The 20,406-nt window shown below is 40.3% G+C and overlaps 1 protein-coding gene and 1 long non-coding RNA gene across 3 annotated transcripts in view; one reads left to right on the top strand and one right to left on the bottom strand.

The window, feature by feature from the left end:
* Positions 1-20,406, top strand: part of erfl1 (Ets2 repressor factor like 1) — a 91,981-nt gene that overhangs the window by 33,085 nt on the left and 38,490 nt on the right. The window lies entirely within an intron of this gene.
* On the bottom strand, positions 19,109-20,198 carry LOC148372064 (uncharacterized). Its single transcript, XR_015849649.1, has 3 exons — positions 20,161-20,198; positions 19,733-19,778; positions 19,109-19,554 (listed from the first exon to the last, which is right to left on the bottom strand). It is a non-coding gene; the product is annotated as an uncharacterized LOC148372064 (long non-coding RNA).

Below are 20,406 nucleotides of genomic sequence, written 5' to 3'. Positions count from 1 at the left end.
ATGTGAAGCACAATGTAAAGCGCTTTGGGAAGTCATTGACTTGAAAAGCGCTATATAAATGCAGATCATTTCATTTCATTTTTTGCCAGGCTTTTTGCATAGAAAGAAATGAAAAAAGAAAAATGTTGGGAAGTGGTTAAAAAGAAAATAGAAAAAAAAGTAGAAAAAAGAAAAAGGAAAATATGAAACAAGCAGAAAAGGAAAAAGAGTTAATCAGCAAGGGAACATTAACACAAAGAAAAAACAAAAACAAAAATGAAACAGAGAAAAAGAAACAAAACGAAAAACGAAGAGGATATATAGAAAAAGCAAGAAAATAATAAAGAACGAAAAAGAAAGAAAAGAAAAAGAGGAAAAAAGCAAAAAAAAAAAAAAGAATTAAAAAAGGCTGTTTATCACAGTTTATTAATTTTTGTTTATTATTTCAATCAATATTGTTTATTATTCAAGAAATGTTTTTCACCACTAGGGGGTGCTAAATAATGCACATGGTCCTTTTAAAATGTCATATTACAGAGGGGGAATCATACTATCATCCCGCGGGCCGCAGTTGGCCCCCAGGCTACAAGTTTGAGAGCACTGATTTAAAGAGAAGAAGAAAAGAGAAGTGCAAGGGCGTGATTAAAAGACATTCAGCGGAAGAAGAGGCGGACGGAGGGGAAAAGGGAGGGGGGCATAAGGTGGGGGGGGGGTCACACAGAGATTGGGGAGGAACAGAGGGGAGGGAGGTAAAATTTCCATCAGGTTTTCAATTGGGGCCGATCAATAGTGTATTAGAGCTCACCTTGACCCCATCTCTCTCACTCTCTCTTTTTTGCTCGTCTGCCTCGCAGCAGGGGGCGGGGTGTGGGTTCGCAATACGGACTCTCTTTCAAAGTGGCAGAAAATGGCACAATGGGAGCGACGGCCGGTGCCGGAGAAAGAAATCGGCCGGAAAAACGGAAGCACGGAAGACGGCGGTCTTGGGTTTTGTAGTAGTTGCAGTTGTCGTAATTAGGACCAGAACGATTAATCATAACGGGATGACGCTTTACACCGAAAACAACAGTGATCAGATGTTGAAAGTGCTGTATCTAAGTCAGGTCAGAAGGATTCTCCTATTATTGGTAACCATGGAAACCAGTACTAGCTGCTTCATGTGTCAGAGAAAACCCCTGCTCAATAAAACCGCCAAACTGTACTCGCCCATGACACACCACAGGAAGAGGTGCCACGACAACCCTGGCGGTTAAGGGATCCGCAAACCGTGAATGGCTGTGATAACAACAACGGGAAATTGTTTTATCAGTTATGCTAAAAAAAACACTGAATAATATTGAATATTGAAGATTAGTATTTATTCGACATATAAGTCATAAAGGGTTAGAGTCAGAGGATTGGGTTAAGGTTGGAAAGTTAAGCTTCGATGGTTAGGGTTGGAGTGTTTTGGGTCAGGGTTAAAGCGTAGAGTTAGAGCAGACCTGGGCACTCCGGTCCTGGAGGGCCGTATGTTCTGCATGATTTTTGAGGTTTCTCTGATCCAATACAGGTGATTCCAATCACCAGTATCGTTAACGAGCACTTGCTAGCTTGCTAACGAGGTTATAATTTGTATCACCTGAGTTAAAGAAGAGCAAACTTCAAAATCTGGCAGGACGTATGGCCCTCCAGGACCGGAGTGCCCAGGTCTGAGTTAGAGGGTCGAGGTAGAGGGTAGGGTTTGGGATGGAGGGTTAAAGTTGGAGGGTTGGGGTTAGTGGGTCAAGTTAGAGCAATGGTTCTCAAATAGTGGGGCGGTCTGTCATTGGGGGGGCATCTTTGGGGGGCGCGGGGCTCGGGGTATTTTGTTTTTAACTTTCTAAGGAATCAAGTGCAATAGCATCTCCACTACACTAGGGAGCAGTGGCGCTCCCACTGACAGTGTTTTGTTTACATTTAACCTCCTCATTGTGCAAAAGATATGAAATGTAGCAGACCTTCATGTGAACCCATGAAAAAATAATTCACCCGGATAAGTAAACAAGGGCAGGACGCGAGAGGATTTCTTCTTCAAAGAGGGAGCGTGACAGAAAACAATTGAAAAGCATTACGTTGGAGGGTAAGGTTAAGGTTAAAGGGTTAAGGTTGGAGAGTTAAGGGTTGGTGGGTTAGAGGCAAGGTCAAGATGCGGGACAGCAACAGGCAGATTTGGAGCCGTGTACGGCTAATTGGCGCTACTGAGTGGCTTCCTGCTGTTTTTCCAAAATGCTTGATAATGGAAAATGATATGGTTTCTGCAGGAGCAAACACATGACACAAACATTCTTAAAGTTTTCCAATGAACATTGATATATAAAGCTTATATTAAGCTTTTAACTTTTTGCAGCTCCAAACATGTTGCTTTTTTTTTTTTTCTGTCCAATAAGGCTCTTTCAAGATTTTCGGTTGCCAAGCCCTCGCTTAGTAGGAAAGGTTAGGTCTTGGAGGGTAGGGTTAGGGTTAAGGTTATTAGTTAAGGCCAGGATTAAAGGCTAGGGTTAGACTCAGGCGTTAGGGTTAAAGGGTTAAGGTAAGAGGAATAAGGGTTAGAGGGTAGGATTAGGGGTTAGATTGTTAAAGTTAGAGGGAAGGATTGAGTGTGGGGATTGAGGGCTATTGTGCGAGAGCTAGGATTAGTCGGTAGGGTTAGCGTTGGAGGGTTAGGGTTAGAAGGTAAGGGTTATAGGGGTAGGGTTAGTGGGTAGTGTTAGGGTTGGAAAGTGAGGGTTATACCGTTAGAGGGTAAGGTTAAGCGTTAGTGTTAGTGTTAGAAGGATAGATTCGAGGTTTAGGGTTACAGGGTAAGGTTAGGTTTCTTGGTTTGAGAAAATACATTTTCCCCCAGCAGATCAATATATACTTGCCAACAAAAATCTTTGCGAGGATTTTGACCTTGCAGGTTTGGTTCCGATTTGTCTTAGTTTGTCTCGGGACCAACTCGGATTTTATTGATGCTCCTTTATTTGAAGCCACGTTTTGGTGGGGTGTGTTTACGAGCCGTGATTTGCTGGGGGGGTTGTATCATTTTTTTCTTCTGTCGAGAAACCGAACTTTGCCTTTTTTGTGGTCCGTCAATCTTTTAACTATAGCGGGTTTTCTTCAAAGTGGAAAGGCCAGGAGGGTACTACCAGATTCACTATTTTACCGAGCTATTTGACACAAAAAGTAAGATAGCTTAGCATCAAAATTCTTATCTTTAGGCTCACCATTGGCTCAGCAAAGGTTTTTCAGGACATCGCAAAGATGACATCTTCACTTAATTTCTCACTAGCCTAATTTGTTTAAAAGCGGGGGATTGACGTCTAAAGCCATCAATGGCATTTCATTCTAAATTGATTTTTGATGTGTGCAAGCCGTCAGGGATGGATAAATTCTGAAAAGGTGCAAGATGTTTTTTTTAATTCCAGGACGTCTCAGAAGTTTAAGCCTCACTTTTGCTTTTCAGCCTGCCCACTTCGTTGAAAGCAGGGGATTGACAACCAAAGCCCTCAATGGCACTTTATTTAGAATTGACCTTTGATGTGTACAGTTATCAGTGGTAGTGAATGTGTTCCAAGATAAAAAATGCAATTTACTTTTCTATTATTTTTTGTAGTCTGTCACTGTTTTAGCTCTTGGACTTTTTTATTTATTTTTTTAGTCGAATGGGTCACTACCGGATTTACAATTTGACACAAAAAAGCAAGCTTGCGAGCTGTTTTTGTTAAATGCTTTTTATCGAACATTGAATCATTACAAAGAAAATTGGCATGAAAACAGTCAAACAACAATACAAAGTGAATTATTTTTAAGGGAACGAAAAGTGCTGCAGAAATACTTGGGAAAAAATAAACAAAGTATAAAAGTAATGATAATCAAGACTTAGATTTCATGTTGACAATATCTGTGTATTATTTTGTTATTGTAATATCCGTTGCAGCCTGGTCATCCTGGAAGAGGAATTACCTTATGTGCTATCCCTTCTCAAGGTTTCTTCATTTTCCTCATGTCGAGGTTTTTGAGTTTATCCTTGCCCTCATGAAGGATCTAGATCAGGGGATGGAGCCCTTTGAGTCTCCTTGTGATTAAGGGTGTCACAAATAAACATAATTAGACTTGACGTGTTTAATTTAACGTAAAAAGATTGTTAAGTATATTATATATTGCTTGTACATCGAGTACGTCTGTTATGTGTAAATATTTAACCCAAAAAATAAGTTTGTTGATTTTTAAAAGTGGGTTTACATTTTTTTGTTTTCTTTATAGATAGCTAGCGGTTGTACCATCAATTTTCTTTAGCTTCAGGTTGCTATTGGCTTGGCAAAGCATTTCAGGACATCTCAGAGGGTTAATTCTTACTTTTGTTTTCCAAACAGCTTACTTTGTCAAAAAATAGATGACCAACAGGTCAAAACTGCAATTTATTTGTCCGTCTCTCTTTTAGCTCTAGCGCTTTCCTTTAAGTTGGGCGCTACCGGGTTCCCGATTTGATACAAAAAGCAAGCTAGCTAGCGGTTGTGTAGTAGCATCAATTTTTTGGGCTTTTAATTTGAAATCAGTTTGAAAAGAATTTACAGGACATCTCTGAGGTTTAATCCTCACTTTTGTCTTCCAATTGGCTTACTTAGTTGCAAAACGGTGGATTAACATCCAAAGCCGTCAATGGCACTTTATTTAGAATTAACCTTTGACGTCTATTTGACGTCATTGCTAGTTGATAAGTTAGATGGTGCAAAATGCAATTTTTGTTTGTTTTAATTTTTTCAAGTGGAACTGACAGTGGAGTGCTACCTGTTTTGAAATTTGACACCAAAAGCAAGCTAGTTAGCTGTTGAAGCAATCGCCGCATCAATCTTCCTGAGTTTTAGCCTGAAATCGACTCGACAAAGCTTTTAATACTTACTTTTGTTTTCCCACCAGCTTACTTTTACAAACACAGATGATCGAAGGGTGAAAAATGTAATTTATTTGTCTTTTTCTTGTAGTCTGTCACACTTTTTGCTCTGGCGCTTTCTTTTAAGTGGAATGGACAGTTGGGCGCTACCGGATTCGCAATTTTACCGAGCAATTTGACACAAACGGCCAACTACGTCGTTTTAAGAGCAAAGTGCTCGGCCGGGGCCGGACGAAGCTTTTGTTAAAAAGCGTAATGGCTTAAAAGCGTTTCTCGGAGATTGCGGCGCCATTGAACAAAAACAACGACAACAAAAAAAGCAGCGACGTATCACGCTGTCACTTTTTATCGATTCCCTTCCGCCGAATGTTCTTCTTTTTTTGGACTTCATTGGAAGGACGGAAGGCCGCTAGGACACCCTTCATCATGGGAGGACGGCGAGACCGAGGCTCGAGGGGACAGGACCAAATGGGAGGGAGGGCAGGATAAAAAATTGATCCGTGAATTTAGCATTTAGACACAGTTTACAAAGCGATATAGAGGCGAGAAGAGGGGGCACGAGTATAGGTAGAGGGGAGGCTGGTGTGAAGGAGGGGGGACAGTAAACTTTACAATAGGTGCATACGTGCCAACCTTTTGACATTAAAAAAAGCCATAGATTTTATTGAGCATTTTTACGCACGAAATACAATCCGTCTCCAGAATGTACAAAAAAATAACATGTTGTTTGAGACCACAAGTGGCAAACTTTTATAAAAATGGAAATGTAATGCAACTGCTGGAGCGGTTTGTTCAAACAAAACGACTTTTTCTCGCTTCAAGATAAATCTATCGCAAACTAAACTACAGTAATTCCTCGTTTTTTTGCAAATGGTGGTTCCAAAAAGTTAAAAAAAACTTTTTTTATTTGATTTATTAAATACTTTATCATACATTGAAACCAAAGAACAAAATGAACTTACAGGCTCTAGCACCACTGTAATGATTCAGAACATGATCCACTTTACTCCAGATGATATTTTGTTGCCATCAAGTGGATAATTGGAAAACAAAAATGTGGCATGAAAAATAACATTTCAAACAACAAATAAAAGTACTGTACTATAATAATGTGTATTTTTTTCAAATAATTTCTGTTTCTTCTTTATTGAACTATTGAATGGTTTTATGCAATATGATTGGTTGACTTACTTGTGCACTTGTGCAGATAAAGCAGCTTTATCTTAAACTGGCCCCTAAAAAGTGAATTAGAAACTTACGTTATTAGTGTGACAATATATTATTATAATATTTTGGGAAGTTATGCTTTTTATCTTCTTTTTGCATGTGAAAAAGTCCAACTTTACTGGCTATAGAAAGCATCTTCCTTGCCTTTTGGTGGTTTTATGGGTGTTTTGTTGTCATGGTGGCTTTTAGAGAAACTTGACATTGAAAAATATTTATGTTTTGTGGGTCAAGCTGTTTCACGTTCGCTTACAACTGAGACCACAATGTTATTGACGCACAGGCAGACACAGGCAGAAAAGGGGCGGGCAACTATTCAGCTGATCAGAATGCGCAATGAAATTTTGCGAAGTAGAAAAACTGCTAAAGTTGATCCCGTTAAAGCGAGGGGTTACTGTACTTGTCTCGAGACAAGATTTGTTTTTGTTGTTTAAATTTGGAAAAGTAGTGGGGGTTTTAACGTGGTCGAACACGAAAAGCTTTGGTGTCGGCAAGTAGAGCCAGGCGGGGGGGTTGAGAGACAGAATTTCCGCATTCTCCATCCATCTTTTTAGCGCGTGATTTAGCCGTTTAGAAGCCGCCTTGTTTGTCCGCCATCCTCATCGCCTTCTTCACATTTCCTAATGCTGTTCCTATTGTCACCGAGCGTCCACACTCCAGTGAACAAATGCATGTGCCCCCCACACATTCGAACCCCCCCCCCCCCCACCCAAACTCTCTCTGAGGGGGAGAAAAGGCAAGAAAAAAAGGAGAAAGAAATCGATCGGCGGGGATAGCGGTGCGCGTCGGAGGATCGTATCTTGTCAAAATAATATATTACCCTCATCCCCGCCTGATCGATGCGCCGGATTAGGGACGGAGCATCCCCCCCCCTAACTCACAACCTCCTCTTCTCCTCTTTTGGTCCCCCCTGCTTGCTGCAGTTTAATATTTACCTCCGTGGAAGAGCGGCGGCGCCGGCTCTCAGGCCTAATTGATTCCGACACATGGGGCCTCGGTGCAGGGGAGAGTGGGGCGGATCAACAAGAGAGGGGGGCACATCAAGGGGCGAGAACAGACAAAAGTGGAGGAAAATGCAGCAACGAGCTCAGCGACAACAAAAGTTGGCTTGGGAAGATTACCATATTTTTGGACGATAAGGTTTACCTAAAAACAGGGTTCATGAACCTTTTTATGGCCAAATTCAAGCACTTTTTAAGGACTTTCAAAGGGAATTTTCCAATTTCTCCATTACTATTAAAAGAAGAAATTCGGTGTGTATTGATCTATATCCCTGTTGTTTTAGGTCAGTCAATGCATACCTGTCAACCTCCACGGCTTCATGCCCATACAAACTGTCGTATTTTCCTGTACAAAATACAAAATAATCGCACACCATATATTTTTTTTTTCTGAATGATGCATGATGGGAAATCCCCAGGCGGCAGACGCATGCGCACTGTAGCATCAAACCGCTCGCTTCGTTTGCAACGAAAAAAAACGATACTGAGATAGAGGCTTCTGCGGCGAACTCCTGTGACTTGATTGGTTTGCCGTTTCGTGATAGTCGGTGTATACCCGGATGGTACCCATCATTGACAAAATTGCGTTTTTCCGTACAGATTTCCTTGTACGTCGTACTCGTCTTAAAATGCATGAAAAACGTACTTTGTACGGCAAAACCGTACAGGTTGACAGGTATGGTGAATGCTACCTGTTGAAAAACACAACCACAATATTTTATAAATCCTGGGTGAAAGAGTTTGAACCTCACAGCAAATTTAATTATCTTAGAGCTCCCATATCAGAGGATAGCTTTAACCTCAGCCACACTTGCCAGACTTAAACCCATCTGGAGGGACACAAACATCAGACTCATGCAAGCACTGGTTACTTCAATCTTCCTCTATGCTTGCGAGACATGGACTCACAGCAAAGATGGAAAGGAAAATCCAGTCAATGGAAATGCAATGCTACAGGAATCTCCTAGGCATCAGCTACTTAGCCCATGTGACGAACGAAAGGGTACGCAACACCATCAGAGGGAATATTGGATGGTCAAGTCAGAAGATCATCAGGATTAGCAAAGATTATTCTCCAGGGCACGGTGCAAGGGGCCAGGAGGAGAAGAAGACTGAAAAATAACTGGAACATCAACATTAAGGAATGCAACGGCACTTCGAGAATTGTTTCATAAGGATGGCCAGATAAGGCCACTTAAAATTTTAGGGTGGTACACCAAAACTAGAAGCCATCATTTCAGGTTACTGAAGTCAGAGGAAAAGTATCAAAAAGATTTAACCACATGGATACTGATATACTTTGGTGTAGTGTGTAATATTTGATGTTACCAATGATTTAATGTGCATAGTCCATATGTGTCCAGTCAAAAAATGCTTCACCGATGCTCCAGAAATCTTACAATATATTACCAAGCGGGTGACCAGTGGGCAGGCTAACAAATGTATAAGGCTGGGCGTGGCCACCCCTGGCCACCCCCTGGTGGTGCCACTGATGGAATGGAGTGGTGCCAACAACCCAAATGCAGGCCAAAAACCATAAGCAGGGAGAAAGCTGTCCAGAGTTGCGTCCTCAGTGGTGCCCCGATGACACAGGCGGTTAGGGGATCTGTGAACTGTGAGGCCCAATTAAACCCGAAGCTTCATTGAATGGAAACTGAGTTGCTGTGCCCTGTTTCATTAGAGTTTGCTGTTTGGTCTATGTTGTATCAAATTTCTTTTTCTTACTGACAGCACTAAATTACGTCAATCCGTCAAGAGGGGATGTCACTTTTTCTAAAATTTAACAAATGTGTGAACTAAGCTACTGTAAATATGAAGTCCTCTGAGCCCTTTCTTATTTCGACTTAAATTGCTGGCATACAAAGATATTTTAGTCGTTACTTTCTGAAATGGATCTGAGTTGTATATGAGGCTTATGAGTAACACACAGAAGTCCATCCACAACGTGGCCCGCACAATCTATGTGTAGCACTGATCAAAGGAACAGTTTTTTTTTCTTGATTTTGATCACTAAAATAAAGTGGCTATCTTGCTGCTAGCACATACTGTGTGTTTAATTGATTTGTTACTATCTACAATCTATGATCAATGGACTGGTATAAACTGACATGAATTCCGCCATTCTGCCTCAACAAATGTGCAGCTAGGCTACATCATGCTTGTAAGGGGTAGTGCAAGTATGACACATCACATAACAACGCCATACAAACTAATGCCAGCTGCCGTTAATCACGAAGGAAGAAGAAATGTAATGGCAAAGCAAAGACACCAGAGAGCAGTGTTTTATTTGCTCAATGCATGGTCTATCGATTCAAACTGCTGCTTAAAATGACGGTATTTATTATGGAACGTCCATACAAATGATTTGGAAATTGTTACCAAAAATAAACCGTAAATGTCTTGTGGGTCGAGAGCTGTGGTTGCTTTTAATGTTCTACGACTGTGGTCAGAGATATTTACGAGTGATCAATCTTTGCTCTAATTATCGTAATATATAGGACCTCGTTTTATAGCAAACGCCCAAACTTTGAGTTATTTTTTGGGGTAAAAAAAAAAAAACGACAACCTGCGTTATACACAAATAAATATTGTTAATGTCATTATGATTGATTTTAAATCCAAAATTATTTTTAATTTTAGTACATAGGACGTCACAGTATCTCAAAGGACGCCAGGAACGAATCTAAGGCAAGCCGGCGGTAGTGGTGCAACAGCAAAGCGGCTGGGGGAAGCTCCTGGGGGGCAAATGAGAGGGGATTAAGAGAGCGACAAGAAGATGGATGGAAAGCAGAGGCAGGAACATGACAGGTGCGATGTAGAGCGCCAATAAAAGGCGGGAGACGGCCGCTGGAAGAAATAAGGGCATGATGGGGAAAAAAAAGGAGCACGGCGGCAGTGACAGGATGATATCAGGCGGACGGGAAAGACGAGGTGGCGCGGGGGGTTTGGGGGTGAAGGCTCGGGGGGGTCCATATTTTCCCTTGAAGGAACTGGCCTGTCAGGCTGTTCCGCCTGCATAGAGCGCCGCTATAAAACACGGCCGGCTGACTTATGTGTATATCTTGCTTTTGTCAATATTTCTTTCTGTCTGTGCACTGATACTGGTGGTACTGGTAGTGCAGATACTCTTATTATGAAAATCATCATGTTTTTGCAATTAAAATCCTGAAATAGTTTATTATTATGAATGCATGTAATCATCAGGCCGATCATTACCGGACCGATATAGGCCAAAAATGACGTCACCATTATTCGGTACAATAGAAAACAAACCCCGATAAATATCACTTGACGCTGCACTATACTGTAATATTCAATACAGTTCTCAGTACTTAAGTTCCTCATCAAAATATGTTTTTATTATCTAGGGAAGCTGTTGCACAACTTGATTATGTCCCCCCTCTCCCTCTCCACATTGTACACGAGGCACTGGAGAGACATGATAATTAGTCAGTTGACGACATGCTACTACATTCAATTAGCTGACATTATTTGTTGAAAAGATTCAAAGCGTTTATGTTCCTCACATGGATTTTCAATAGAAGAAGCTGCACAACTTGATCGTGTAGCCTCTCTACTGCTGCGTAATCTCTACGAGGCACCAGAGAGACACAATAATCACGCAACATTATGCACTACTATTATATCCCCTGACAACACTTGTTAGACATCATGGTATAGTACTGACAATACTTGTTTGAAAGATTTGAAACATTGATGTTCTTCTTGGAACATATTCTGATTTTCTATAAAAGTAGCAACACGACTTGGTTGTGTCTCTTCTCTACGACTTAGTAATATACGTGAGGCACCGGAAAGCCACTATGAAGAGTCAGTTGAGACCACGCTATGATAATGGATTAACCAACATGATTTGTTCAATTTTAAGTATTTATGACGCTCATTAGTATATATTTTGATCTTCTATTGAAGTAGTAACACAATTTGGTTGTGTTTCTTCTTCACCTCTCTGCAAATAGCCAATAAATAGTCACTTGATGCTCCACTATAATATTTAATCAGCTGACGCTATTTGTTAGAAAGATTCAGTCTTTAGGCTCCCCATTGGAATATATTTTGATTTTCTATAGAAGTAGTAACACAAGTTGGTTGTGGCTTCTCTTTAACTCTTCATAATGTGCATGGGGCCCTAAAAAACTCTGACAAAATCATCTGGCTCAGGCTGATTGTTTGAGCTTCTGAAATTACACTTGTTTGGTGTTGGTTTCAGAAAACCTGGTCTAGTTGAAGCGCGCTGTACATGCTGACTTTCAAGTAAGATTTAAAAAAAATATTTCTGACTTATTCAGATCATCGTTTTGGCTGTCAATTCTGGACTTGCCTCCCATTTTTCTCTGTGGTAGGAATATACACTCAAAGACAACAAGTGGGCACTTTAACGGAGCAAGAACCCCACAATGAAGCACTCTAATGGCGCAACAGTTCCCCTTAAGATCGGATAATTGTGTCTCCTGTCAAATCAAAACTTACCTCTTATTTTTTCTCTGCATAAGGAGCATGCAATCACCAACAAAGAAGGTTTCTTAAGGAATAAAACCCAACAACGAGGCACTCAAAAGGAGCAATACTAATCCAAAAATCGGATCCTTGTGTGTGCTGGCAATTCAGAACTCCCGTCCTATTTTTTTCTCTGAGTAAGGAGCATGCAATCGCAGCTAACAACAGGGCACTGTATAGGAGTTGAATCCAACAATGAGTCATTATAAAGAAGCAGAACCCAACAACGAAGCACTCCAAAGTAGCAGTTCCAAACAACAAGACACTCTAAAGGAGCAGCGTTACCCGGAAGATTGGATCCTTGTGGGGGCTGTCGATTCAGAACTCGCCTCCCATTTTTCTCTGCATGCGTATCATGCAATCATAGCCAACAATGATTCACTCTAAATGAGCAGAACCCAAGAACGAGGCACTCTAAAAGAGCAACACGAACTAGAAGTTTGGGTCTTTGGTTTTACTCTCACGTTGGAACTTGCCACCTATCTTTTACTGGGTGACAGGGCACACACTAGTAATGAACAACACTGCACTCTAAGGGAGCAACACCCAACAACGAGGCACTCTAAAGGAGTAACACCGAAAAATCGCGGCCTTGTGTTTTCGATTTAAATTAAGAACTTGCTCCTCATTTTCTCTGCGTGATGAGCATGCACCCCTGGCGACAATGGGGCACTCTAAAAGAGCAAAGCAAAACGATGCACTCTGATGAAGCAGAACCCAAGAATGAGGAACTCTAAAGGAGCAACACTCACCTGAAGTTTAGATCTTTGGCTTACTCTCACGTTGGAACTTGCCACCTGTCTTTCTCTGGGTGACAGGGCACACACTAGTAAAGAACAACACTGCAATCTAATTCAGCCTGGTTATCCTGAAAGGGGGATACCACCTGTGAGGTCCCTTCTCAAGGTTTCTCTTTTTCCTCACGCTGAGGTTTTGAGTTGTTCCTTGCCCGCATGTTGGTTTAAGATCAGGTAATTGTGTCATTGTAATCCTGTGCAGTCCTTTGAGACATTTTTGTGATTAAGGGCTATATAAATAAATTTGACTTGACTTGACTTGCACTCTAAAGGAGCAACACCTAACAACGAGGCACTCTAAAGGAGTAACACTGAAAAATCGAGTGCTTGTTTTTGTTGTCAATTTATAACTTGCCTCCCATTTTTCTCAGCGGGATAAGCATGCACTCGAAGCCAACAACGAGGCACTCGAAGATCTAAGTTTCAGACAATCCACACTACCGTTTCCCTGCTGCCTCGGCGTCCAGCGAGTGCACGACAGCACATGAAAGTCGTCGGGCGGGCAAAGTCGCCGGCGGCGCTCTATTGAAGTTGCTGCTTGTTCCCTTTATGAATTTACATAAAAAGAAGAGATGGATCGTTGTTGGCCCCCCCCAGCACCTGCACTCCACGTACCCCCTTTTTCACCTCTGCTCAGCGCCAAACAAGGAAGAGGAGGCTCAACCCTCACTGGGTCGGCATAAATAAATCAGAACCCCACCCGGTGCTAAGAGTGCCAAGTGGATGCCAAAGTCCCTACGGCGATGGCGGATTCTCCTGTCAAGAGGGTTGCTATGGAATCTCGAAAGTGCCAAAATGCTATAATTAGAAATGACGTTTTCGAAACAAAATATTAAACGGGCAATTGTATGATAAGACTTTTTTAAATAAGGTGTTATTATTATGTAATTAATTAAACTGTTCACATTTTAATCAGAAATAATAGGGATGCATTGTATTTGTTTTTTCCCTAAAGATACTGATAACTGATAAAATCCCGTTTCTGGAGAAATCTAAATATGTTCCCATGAGGAGCATAAATCCTTAGAATATTTCTTAAAGTAGAGTGAGCTGATTGAATATTATAACATGGCTCGAGGTGACTAATTATCGAGTCTTTACAAAGATGTAGAGAGCCAGTCGTGCTAATATTTCTATGAAAATACATTTTAATGAACAACATAAATCCTTAAAACATTTCTGAAAAAGTAGTGTGATTAAATATCAAAGTGTGGCTTTAGTGACTAATTATCGGGTCTTGTCGACACGAACTGATAAAGGGGAGACACGACCAAGTTGTAAAACTACTTGTATAGAAAATCAAATTATATTCTAATGAGCAACATAAATGCTGGAATCTTATATTTGGGATGTAATCTGGAATAGAATCTTCCTAACAAGTAGTGTGGGATGATTGAATATTAGATGTATCAAACCGACTAATTATCAGGTCATTACAAAGAGGTAAAGAGGAGACATGACCAAGTTGTGCTAGTATTATAGAAAATCTAAATATATTCTTATGAGGAACATAAATGCTTAGAATCTTTTTAACAAGAAATTATTGAATATTTTATCGTTGCCCCAAGTCATGAACCGGAACAGGATCAGGACCCAAATGTGTGACGTTTCTCACACAAGCCTTTTATTTTACAAGAAATGGGGAGTCACGCACGTTAGGCAACAGTCTGGCGTGGAATGATAGGAAGCCAGAGGCAGACGAGATACCAATTGCCTCAGCAGATATAGGACAGATGTGGTCGATACCGGACACGACTGGAAAGACAGGATTAATATCGAAATGAAACAGGGCAAACTAGACAGGAACTAAAACTGCAAACCGATATTAAACAACGGGACAGACAGGATTGATATCAAAACAGGATATCGAAATTAAACAGGACAAACTAGAAGGGAACAAAACTAGAAACCGATATTAAACAGGACAAAATAAACGGGAACAATACCGGACAGGAAATAAGAAGAGGAAACAGGACCGAATCGAAACCCACGTCTTGCGGGGCAGAGGTTCGTTGACGGATGAAGAGTGAGACTACTGAGCTTAAATAGACGGAAAGCCAATCTGTCAACAAGCCACAGCTGGTGCCACAAGGGCAGGCTAATTGGGCTCCATGGCAACCGTGACAAAGTGAGTAATTTTCAAATCTTTACAGAGAAGTAACGAAGAGACAAAACCAAGTTGTGCGACTAGACCATAAAAAACATAGTAGAATGAGCAACATAAATCTTTGAATCTTAGTTGTGTTGGCCGAATACTAAAGTGTGGCATCAAGTGACTAACAGGTCCTGTCACGTAGCGGGGCGGGAAGCAGGAAGTAAGAACTCATTTGCGTAGACTTACTCACACAATTTATTGGAGAAAGCAAAGGAGGGTGCGCACACTCGATCCGAAGATCGATGGTCGCGGAGTGGATTAGAAATCCAAACAAAAGAAAAGTTGTCCAAAACGGTTCGGACCAAAAACAAAACAGGGTCAAACGCGGGCAAAATTACAAACTAGGGACTTCTCAGAAAAAAACAGAACTTGCAGGAATCTCACAGAAGTCTCACCAAAGTTTAACAGGTATAAAAAACGATCCAGCAATGCACCCTTGGTTTAAGATCAGGTGATTGTGTCATTGTAATCCTGTGCAGTCCTTTGAGACATTTTTGTGATTAAGGGCTATATAAATAAACTTGACTTGACTTGACCCTTCAAAGGGACGCATTTAAATACTGTCAAGAAGCAATCAGTCAATGCGAGTCAGCCGGTGTCCATGGGCGGGGCCAGCTGGGCGCCATGGCAACCGCGCCAGACATGACAGGTCCTTGCGAAGAGGTACAGAGGGGACCAAATTGTGCTACTACTTCTACAGAAAATGAGAAATGCATTCTAATAAGGAACATTTGAATCTTTCTAACAAGTACTGTGGGCAGATATGAGGTAGAAAGGAGACACAACCAAGTTTTGTCGCTACTACTATAAAAAAAATCTAAATACATTCTAATGAGGAACTTAAATGCTTTGAATCTTTCTAACAAGTAGTGTGGGCTAAATACTATTGTGTGGTGTCAAGTGACTTTGCAGTCTTAATGAAGAGGTGGAGAGGAGACAAGACCAAGTTCTGCTAATACTGTAATGGTTCCCGATTCACGGATCCCTTACCCACCTGGGTTGTCAGGGGGGCAATGAGGATGCAACTCTGGAAAGCTTGTTCCACTGTTGACGGTTTCTGGTCTGTTTTTAGGTCGTGGAAAAGTTGCACAAGTCCCTGATGTTGTCCACCCAGTTATTTTTGGCCTCTTTGAACTGTGCCCTCGAGAATTATCTTTGCCAGTCCTTATGATCTTGAGATGCGACCATACCACTGACCTTTTCATCCGCGCACATTTGTCTTTCGTAAGGTCCAACGTGCCTTCTGCGTTGCTCACCATTTTGTTTGTCACATGGGCTATGTAGATAGTGCCTAGAAGTTTTCTGTAGCATTGCATCTCCATTGCCTAGAATATCTTTCCTGTTTTGCTATGAGAGTCCATGTCTTGCAAGCGTAGAGGAAGATAGGAGTAATCAGTGCTTGCATGAATCTGATCTTTGATTTCACTGCTATGTTCTTGTACCTCCAGATGGGTTTAAGTCTGGCAAGAGCGGCTGTGGTTTAAGCTATCTTGGCCATGATTTCTGGTTCTGACCCCTCTTCTGATATGTCAACTGTAAGATATTTAAATTTGGTGACATGCTCAAACTCTTGGTTGTTGATGGGGATGTTTGTGGTGATACCTTGGGGATTGTTAGTCATTACTTTTGTTTTTTCTTTGCTAATTTATATCTCATACTACATTGATGTTTTGTCCATACGATTGACTTGAACTCTGAGGTCCTGCTCTTCTTCTGCCAATAAAATAAGCAAAACGAAGGTAAGTGACGTTGCATGCCCCAATGCTGAAAGCACTTTCATATTCGTCCAGAGCTTCGGACAAGATCCTTTCCAGGAGTTGGAGAGAGAATGCAGCTTTATATAGATAGAGAGATAGAGAGATAGAGAGATAGATAGATACTTTATTCATCCCCGCAGGGAAATTCACATTTCCAGCAGCATCCCTGAGCTGAGAACAATACAATAATAAAGCAAAAAGAATACAATATACAAATACCCAATGTGACGTGCAGTCCAGTTTGTTGTCCAGCTGCACACCCAGGTATTTGGAGGTCTGGACAAATTCTACACATTCTCCTTTGATGGTTACAGGAACCGGGTGAGTTCTAGTTCTCCTGCAGTCCACCGCCATCTCCCTGGTCTTGGTGGTGTTCAGGTGCAGGTGGTTTGCGTCACTCCATCGGACAAAGTCCTGAATCAATTTCCTGTACTCCTCCTCCGGCCCATTTCTGATACAGCCCACGATCGCAGTGTCATCCGCAAACTTTTGCACATGGCAGGACTCAGAGTTGTATTTAAAGTCCGATGTATACAGAGTGAATAGGAACGGAGAGAGCACGGAGATCCTGTGCTGCTAACCACAGTGTCCAATGTACAGCCCCCGACTGTGGTTTAAAACCACGCTCCAATGGTACCATTAATCAGTACCGTACTGTTGACATTGGCATACAGTTGTTCAATGGTCTGAACAAGTTTCTGGCCCATTTTGTACTTCTGCATGGTGGCCCATAAAGTGGCTTGCCATACTCTGTCAAAAGCCTTCTTTAAAATCACCAAAAGTTTTTTCTGGTGGTGTTGAAACTTCTCGGATGCTCACTGAAACCTGCTTGTTCTTCGACTAAGACTACTATAAGTACTACAAGTATTCTAAATGCTTCGAATCTTTCTAACAAATAGTTTCGCCGAATAAATATTATAGTATGTCGTCGAGTGAGTCATTATCATTTTTATTTTCCTATCGGCACGATAAATGCAATGTCATATTTAAGCGTTATCACTCCGATAACCCTCAACCCAATAATTATCGTTCATTCCTTGTTTCTATCCCAGTGTGGGCTCAAGTGTAGATCCCTCGATTTGTATGTGAGCTCTCACCTCTGAGCTCCCAGCATGTATTTCAGCGAGCTCTTAACTCTGCTAGGCTTCAAATCCGGTTAGCACCACAAGCGTTTTTTTTCTCCTTTTCAAGCGTTTTTACGACCACCGGCATGTTCGGTCACACGGGACTAGAAAACGTCTTGAACTGAATTTGGCATTTTATCACACGTGTCTTGGCTTTGCTGGTTATCTGTTTTTTTGAGAGGGAGGTTTTTAGTTATTTTATTTTACCCAGTTTAGGTTTTAAAGACTTTCGACTGCCGTGATTTATTTACTGTACTTCTTTATACATGCCAACCTTTTGAATTAAAAAAGCCGTAGATTTAATCGTGCACTCTATTTTACACGTAAAACACAATCCTTCTCAGAATACAGTAATGTTTCATCAAATTGGTTCTGAAATGCCCGCATTGAAAGGAAAATAATATATTAAGTCCCTGTTTTTAGAAATAAAGTTGATATTTAGTTAGAAATAGGTTCCCTTCGATCGTTCGTAAGTGGAATTTGTTCGTAAGATGCTTCAGTGCTATATTTTGTATGCCTAAGGTTTATATATGTAATTTTAAGGCTTGTATAAGTAACCTGTATTGTTTTGAAACTGAAAAATAAACATTTTGTAAAATAATATGCTCTATAAAGATAATCAAAGTTAAGTTTAACTTACTTTTGGAAGATGAGCTCCAAGATTTAGGAGACTTCCTCCTCCGTGGTAAAAAGTGGCGGAAAAAAAGCGATCCAACAGTTTTCTCAACTGCATTAAGCTTTCTTATTCCACTTTCATCTCAAGTGAGAAGGCTCACCTCTTCTTTATACTTTACATCAACCATGTTGAATGGATGCACAGGATATTAAACAATAAAAATGTCAAAGTTCTCAGCGCGCTGGAGATACAGTACAGAATGTTTACACACAAACTAAGAGGAAGCGGATTTTTTCTTCGGTGTGGATGCTGGTGACCTCTCACAGCGCCACACCCCGGAAACGGTGGAAAGAAGCAGTACAGTAATGTCCCGTACTCAGAAAAAGGTTGCACACAATACAAATTCTAACATACAGCAATGTCCGGATATTTTTTGACATCCCGAAAAAAATGTTCGTATCTAGTGTTTTTCGTAAGTTGAAGGTAGGGGAGCGTATATATATATATATATATATATATATATATATATATATATATATATATATATATATATATATATATATATATATATATATATATATATATATATATATATATATATATATATGTGTATATATATATATGTATATATGTTGTCATGATATTTTTACTGTTTTTGTTTGGCGGGCCGATGACATAACTTGATGGGCCGCATTTGGCCGGCGGACCGTAACTTGCCCACACCTGATATATAGTGAACCGTTTCTTAAATCCAGACAGTTGTGCAATAAAATAGAAAGATAATTTGTATAAATATAATTTGAAGCTACAGAGGTTGATAGTAAAAAAAAAATAAAGTTTAGAAAGTACAATACATGTAAACTAATTCAAAGATTGTTCCTAAAGTTTCTAGTACTGTCACGGGGCGAGGTGGAGGGAAGGGGTGACCGGACCAGAACGGAGGCAGGAGGCAGGAAGGGAGAACTCATATGCGTTGACGATCATAAGTTTTATTTAACAAAATAAAAGTCGCCCAATACTCCGGGACCAAAACAGAACAATACAGAGTTCCTCCGGCACGGACTCAACAGGACAAGGCATAACAGACGGAAAATGTTTAAACCTAAAACAGGACAAGGCATAACAGACCTGGGATTGTGTAATGAGCCAGCGCCCGCCAAACCCAAAATCCAGCCTTAAATAGCAGACCAGCAATCAGCTGATCTGCTGCAGCTGAGTTCGGGGGCGCGGCAGACTGGTAGCCATGGCGACCGTGACAAGTACCAAAACTAATTTGTAACAAAGTTCTCAGATCAATCAAAATTCAAATTCCTGGCGTCCAGATGATTTAAGATTTAAAAAAAAGAAAATCATAGATAATTTTTTTTTAAAAACAAGAAGAAAGAAATGGCCATGAATTTATTATTTTTAGGTGGTCATTTTCTTTTCGTCTTTTCATTCTGTTGTGTTGGTTAAGAATTTTATGCGAAGAGAAAATAGTGTTGGTGAAAAACTGTAAATAAAAAAACAAGGGTTAAGGGTTAGTTTAGATTTAAATTTCACCTCACAGAAAATGTAAAAATTGTGTTAAAATTAAAAATTGTTAATTGAAAAAATACTTTGTTTTGTACAAGGTACAAAACATTTTTGAGTGTAAATATTTTTTGTATTTGTTTCTGGCCGCTAATTACCTGTGAGCACTCCGTATATGGTCCGCAGGCCTGCGTTTGGACACCCCTGCATAGAAAAGGTTACTTGATATAAATGGTAGATGGTCTGCATTTATTTAGCACTTTTCAAGTCGTTAAAGACCTCCAAGAGTGCTTTACAATGTGCTTTACATTTACCCATTCAGACACACACACTCACACACCGATAGCGACAACAGCCTTGCAAGAATAAGTGTAAATATCAGCACTTTTAGAAAAGGAATATAATTTTTTTAAAGGGACAGTGTTTATCATTTATCATCCTTGTAGTACAAAAAAACTTTATTCATTAAACAAAACTGATTCAAATAACAAGAAAAAAATACATGGACTATCATATAAACATGGTTATATTTTTAAAATACTTGTAGGGCAAGAAATTATGATTTATTTTACGTAATGAGCCTCACCAAAAAGGAGCTGACATCATTGTCTGCCATCTTGCTGCTATATGCACCCACGAGCCCCATAAAGGTTGGGCAAAAAAATGAGAAGTAAATTTTATTATTTTTTTTAACTATTATTTAATAGTTATTTTATTTATTAGTACTGTATTAGTTTTATTTGACGTATTTATTATATTTGTGAAAGACAATTTTGCTTTAGATACTGCGAGTATACCTGTTAAACTTCAAGCGGGAACAAGATGCGTTCAC

The sequence above is a fragment of the Urocampus carinirostris genome, chromosome 2, assembly GCF_059441175.1.
Source record: "Urocampus carinirostris isolate Australia breed hairy pipefish chromosome 2, RoL_Ucar_1.0, whole genome shotgun sequence".
NCBI lineage: Eukaryota > Metazoa > Chordata > Actinopteri > Syngnathiformes > Syngnathidae > Urocampus > Urocampus carinirostris.
This window is presented reverse-complemented; position numbering and strand designations above follow the sequence as displayed.